Source organism: Helicoverpa zea, chromosome 6 (genome assembly GCF_022581195.2).
Source record: "Helicoverpa zea isolate HzStark_Cry1AcR chromosome 6, ilHelZeax1.1, whole genome shotgun sequence".
NCBI classification, from domain to species: Eukaryota; Metazoa; Arthropoda; class Insecta; order Lepidoptera; family Noctuidae; genus Helicoverpa; species Helicoverpa zea.
In genome coordinates, this window is record NC_061457.1 from 1,743,769 (window position 1) to 1,749,768 (window position 6,000).

At 37.5% G+C, this 6,000-nt stretch overlaps 1 non-coding gene across 1 annotated transcript; it reads right to left on the reverse strand.

Annotated features, from left to right (window-relative positions):
- Positions 1-5,549: 5,549 nt before the first annotated feature.
- On the reverse strand, positions 5,550-5,620 carry Trnag-gcc. The gene has a single exon. It is a non-coding gene; the product is annotated as a tRNA-Gly (tRNA).
- Positions 5,621-6,000: the final 380 nt, after the last annotated feature.

The following is a 6,000-nucleotide window of genomic DNA, read 5'->3' on the forward strand; positions in this document are numbered from 1 at the left end:
TTCACCTATAATTTTGAAAATATCAGCCGCAAAATATTTCTTCTTCATGCCATTTTAGAGTTTATTTAAAGCTATTAAAAAGTCGCACAATATATTTATAATATGAGCTAGTTTATATTTATTCTTCATCCAAACAATTTTAAATAGAACCTGATTTGTATTATTTATGAATGCCCATTTTCTATTTTATTGTCATCATTAAGTTTTCGCTTAGATATTAATTCAGTTGCCAAAAGAAAAACTTGATGCTAGTTTAAATTAAAACGGACCTCATAACTGATATATTAATATGCTACCTTTGACTTATTATGATACTCCTTATTAGCTGCCAACCCATTATAAATGGTACCCACTCTATTATTTTTTAAAACCTATATTCGTTTTACTTAGTCGCCGCGTTAAATACATGCCCTAAGTTATTTTGCCACCGACTTCTAGGCCGATGCACCTAAAATTAGTTTTTTTTTGCTTTTTAGTGTTTTGGGAAGTCGGTTTAATTTTTTTGTAAAAAGGTTATTTATTTAAAGCTTTTCAGTGATACGAATAGTTGTCAATATCCATACAAGTGGGAAGTTCTCATCAATACAAAGAATATAAGTCCAAACGAGGTATTTTACATATTCAGTTGTCGAGTTCCCTCGACTTTCTCTGGTCTCCATCATCAGGTCAGCTCCAAACCTTCACTGTTGCATAGGTCTTGTCAATACGAATAATTTAAGCCCAAACACGAGGTAGTTTACATATTCAGTTGTCGAGTTCCCTCGACTTTCTCTGGTCTCCATCATCAGGTCAGCTCCAAACCTTCACTGTTGCAAAGGTCTTGTCAATACAAATAATTTAAGCCCAAACACGAGGTAGTTTACATATTCAGTTGTCGAGTTCCCTCGACCCTCTCTGGTCTCCATCATCAGGTCAGCTCCAAATCTTCACAGTTGAACAGTGCTTTTAGGCGTACACCTGAGTGTCAAGTTTTTACCCTATGTATGCCTATAACTTTTGAAGGTTGCCCTCGATTTCTCAGGGTTTCCATCATCAGATCCTGACCTGATGAATATGGGACCAACTGGCAGCTATTCCGAGTCGAACAAAAAAAGAATCACGTAAATCGGTCTATAAACCTCGGAGTAATCAATGTTTATATGTAACCTCCTCCTTTTTGTTAAGTCGGTTAAAAATGGAATAATTTTATCAAATTAGTGTATTGTCATCAGTCCTCAATAAATCTACAAAGTTTGAACGAAATCTGGCCGTTTAAAGTGGGTCAAAATCGCGCCCAAAGAAGTCGGTTACAAACAAACATACAGGTGAAGCTAATAAAAAGCGTGTAAAATACCTTTAAATTGCCAATTTGAACAAATAACGCACTTCATTTTGGGGATTAATATGTCCAGTTTAGTACTTAGTAGATCGTAGACCAGTTAATCATAAATATTTCAAAATCTCACCGCCTAGATATTTTCTTTTCACTGTTACTTCTAATACAACCATTCCTATTAAAGCATTTAAAACAAAATTAGAAGAAATGGATGATCGACAACTTCAGGATATCAGTTCTATGCTGAATCAAATAATCAAGAATATAAACCCTGTTACAACTACTACTACCACAGAAATAACTGCCTCAACTACCACTGAACAATCTACTGACACTACGGAAACAACTACAACACGGATCATTGAAGATTACGTCGAAAGCTCAGACATGCAGGGTCAAATGGTGGGCTAAAATTGCAGGTAATTATGATTGATTCTTTAAAGAAACACTTGATCGCGCGGTTGGCATACGCCTGCGCACGCTCGAATGCCGCGCCACTTGTGTGCTCTTTCCTGTTCTCTGGGTTACCATCAATATTTTTTTCAAATCCTATCCACCTATATCCTATCCTAATCCAGCATGCATTGCAGGTGTGCATTGCACAAAAACCAATGGTATCCTATTCGAGAAGTCAAAAGAGTCGGCCTGCCAACGTCAGCTTTTGCGCTAAGCAAGTGTTCTTAATAGTACCATCAGAATTACATTCATCGTTGAATGAGGTGAATCAGAAACCACAATAACAGTAGGAGCCAAAGCGTATGATCGCTTCATAGAGCTCTGATTGGCCCCAGGTGAACTTATGCAAACATTTCGGTGGAGTCCCGCCTAACCATAGTGAGTGAGTGCACAGAAAATCCCCGTCATACAAGTGTTCCTCCCTAGTAGTGAAACTATCCTACCCTATGCGCCTGCTGATGATGATGACTCATTTTATCATCCATCCAGCTATTCCCCAGCTATGTTGGTGTTGGCTTCCAGTCACCGAATCTGTTAGAGTACCAATATTTTGCTTGGAGCGACTACCTATGTACCTGTTTTCAATCCTGTCAACTACACAAGACGATATCCATGGTAAGACTGACAGACTTTCTGGCTTCTGATTAGTCGCAGCAGCTGCAGAAAATGTACAAATGACAGCTTTGTCAGACTCAAAGCATATGTACATAGATTATACTGTTTCCTGTGAAAATTACTTACGCACCATACGTAATAATTTTCCAAATTGGCTGACTAGATCCAGAGATATCCACAACGTCACAAACTTTACTTCTTTTGTTTAGATAAATGGTCACATCCACAACACAACCTTGATCAATGAATCTATGCGACTGCTAAGTGGTAATCCTAATTATACTGTCACGTGAAAGAATGCACCTACGGGATAAGTAGTATTTTGACGATTCTAATATTGCCCACGCAGACGAAGTTGCGGGCAATAGCTAGTATATTATAAATCTGCATATTTACAATAATAAAAAAGGTTACTTTTACTTATTTGCTGCACCGACACAACTCGCCGTACTGGGAAGATGGGAAGAGCAAGTGCATCGACGCCATTGCGTGCCACGCCACACTAAAGACCTTCCCACCTTCCAAGCATTATAGACATCCCATCTGGTCTCTTGGCATGGTCTCGTGCTAAGCCTTTGAGTTCTCAAACGCCTGGCACTCCGGCGGTGACACTCTTGTCACTTGTCGCGACGGATAAAGTCATTAATACTAGCGTGCCGTGTCATGCGACCTGCACTCTTGCTGCAAGAAAAACCATGGTGACATAGATTACGTTAGTTAAATCGAACTTTACATGTGTAGCGGCTACCACTGTACGAGTAGCTGCTAAACGTACTGCCATGAAGTTGGATTGCCATAATGACGTCACAAGCGTGAAGACCATCGTAATTAGTCACCTGTTGTTTTTTATAATAGGTATACATTTTTAATTTAAGAGTTTTTCGCATTGTATAACGAAATTATTTATTATGCAAAAAAAATACATATACATATACATATGTAGCATATTATACAACCAGTTTTTCAAATAATCAGGCAACAGTCGTTATATACTTCTCTTATGAAATAGCAGTATGAACAGCTGGATAGGTACTTATAAAACTTTGTCTATTTCATCATCATCATCTGCTTCGTCTTTTCCCAACTATGTTGGGGTCGGCTTCCAGTCGAACTGGACGTAGCTGAGTATGTGTTTTTATATGAAGCAACTATCTGTCACACCTCCTAAACCCAGGCAGCCCGGGAGCCCTTGGTAGATAAGACTGCTTGTCCGAATTGTGTTTCTCGGACGGTAGTGAGAAACTAATTATAGCCAGGTTCCAAAGTGAAGACGTATGTATATCAAGATGGTGGTCAATCAACAGATCGTGGCTGAGCCTTGGCCACGAGCTCTTCACAAAGCAACCATTAATGATGACGTATTCAAAAGGCTCCCATTCTCTTGTACCTACTGTAGTCCATTATCCCTCAATAGCAACGACCGATACCGATAATCGATAGACTACCGATACAATCGAGATTTCAATCGATTCTGCTGTAATTGACATAATAATAGTGCTCAGCTCGACATGTTTATATCTTTCGATTTATCTATTTGCTGGTTAATATAAATGTGGGCAGAATAGGCATGATGACAAATTTTTAAATTCCTTTGTATGATGTAGGTATACGTCTATTTTATTAGAAAAATTATTAATTTTAAGAAAATGCGAAGTTTTTTTATCAAATAATTGCATTTTTCTCTGTCCACTTTGAATCCGGCGCGAAAACGCTTGTCAGTGTCATGTCGTCACTTGTGACGTCACGACTGAAATTACAAGACGCAAGTAAACAACGCTCGTGCAATAATTAAGTTTTTTGTGTTATTAAAAATGAATTCGAAAGTGCATAGGTGTTGTGGGGTCCCCCAATGTAAGAACACATCCAAAACAACTCCTGATAAGTTATTTGTGTACGTTCCTCACAATAAAAAAATACGAAACAAGTGGCTTAAACTTGCAAGGCGAGATTCAAAAGCAATATTGCCCAGGGTACAACTTTATTTTTGTGAAGATCACTTTGATGTAAGTTATTACATAGTTCTCTAGATTCTAGCATAGTTTATAATGTAAATAACTATTTCGAGGTTAGGTTTCATCTCTCATTGTTTTTTAATTAAACTAGTATACTTACATGGAAGTTTTAACATTTCTAAATTCAGCTGAACAAAAATCTTTATTTGATGCCAAACACTTTCCCAGCATTATGATATCAATTCTAGGCAAATTAGCGCTGTTTGCCTTGATAAATCCGGGCTCCATAACTCGTGTTATAAACAATTAATTAATTAGAAACAAAGATCGCAGTGGAAGTTCACAATAACGAAATGTGACGTTCGCGCGCTTTCGCGCGAATTGTTTTCAGAGATGACGTCACGAGCTCTGATTGGTGTTCAAGATATCATGGCGGATTGCCTTATTTCGTAATTTTATTTTATAAAAATACATATTAATCACATTATTAATAAAGAAAACAATGCGCGTTTTATATTCCAAGCTTCAAGTTTAATTTAATAAATATATTATTTTAATGATTTTTTATTACTGTCATCATGCCTATTGGCGATGATATGTGGACTGAAAGTTAAAAGGAATGTGGTCATGGGATGGTATCTATTAAGAATTAAATGTATGTAGTTCAGTAGATTGGGTTTTGTACATAATATGTGTTCAAAACGAAACGATGGTCTTTGAGATAGCTACCATGTTTTATTAGATAGGTCATAATTAAGTAGTTTGTAATAGTAACGCAAAACCAAGTTCACTGGAATTATAATAAAGCTGGAGAGTTTGAACATTGTTCCGGAAGCTGTGTTGACTTTTTTTATTATCTTTTATCTTTGTCAAAAACTGTCCAAATCGCGTCCTGATGTGGGAACCGGGCATCAATCAGTCATGTTACCGCCAAACTAAGTATAAAACTTTATAGATGTGAATCACATCATGTGATAGGCGACTACTAAGTAGAATAGAAATAATGCCTTTCAAGGTCACACCACCCCTATCAACGGCGTGAAATGAACTTCAAGGTCAAGTCCCCTGTCATTTGGAGAGTCCATTCAAAATCTAAGGGAGGGTCGATGAATGAGGGGTTGTATAAATTACTGTGTAATGATTTCAAGACCTAATTTGTAAAACAATACAGTACACTTAAAAACAGTACGATATGTCGGCAGAAAGACTCATGCATCGGCCGGGAATCAAACCCGGGCCGCCCGCGTGGCAGGCGAGCATTCTACCACTGAACCACCGATGCTGCTGTTATATTGGTGAAAATAGTGATTTGTGTTATTTGCTAACAAATTTTGTCACTAAGTTCTTTTGCAGTATTGATACAAGTGTTTTCTTTCGGTAATAAAAAACAGCATAACTACATACCTATAACGAAATTATTTTCCTCACTGAGTGGGTATGACACAATATTCATCAGCATTCCTTCGGTTATGTGAGCAGAAGTTGTCGTACCTATAGATATGTTCATATTTAGACAGTCAATAATAGGCACAGTTTGAAGGAAGACATTTGTGTTTCTATCGATTTTAGGATGGAAACTAGGTTCCAATTGAGTGATTTGTTTGCATCAATGTTGAGCAATCGGTAAGTGCTAGATACTATAGGTCAGTGGCGTAGCGTGGG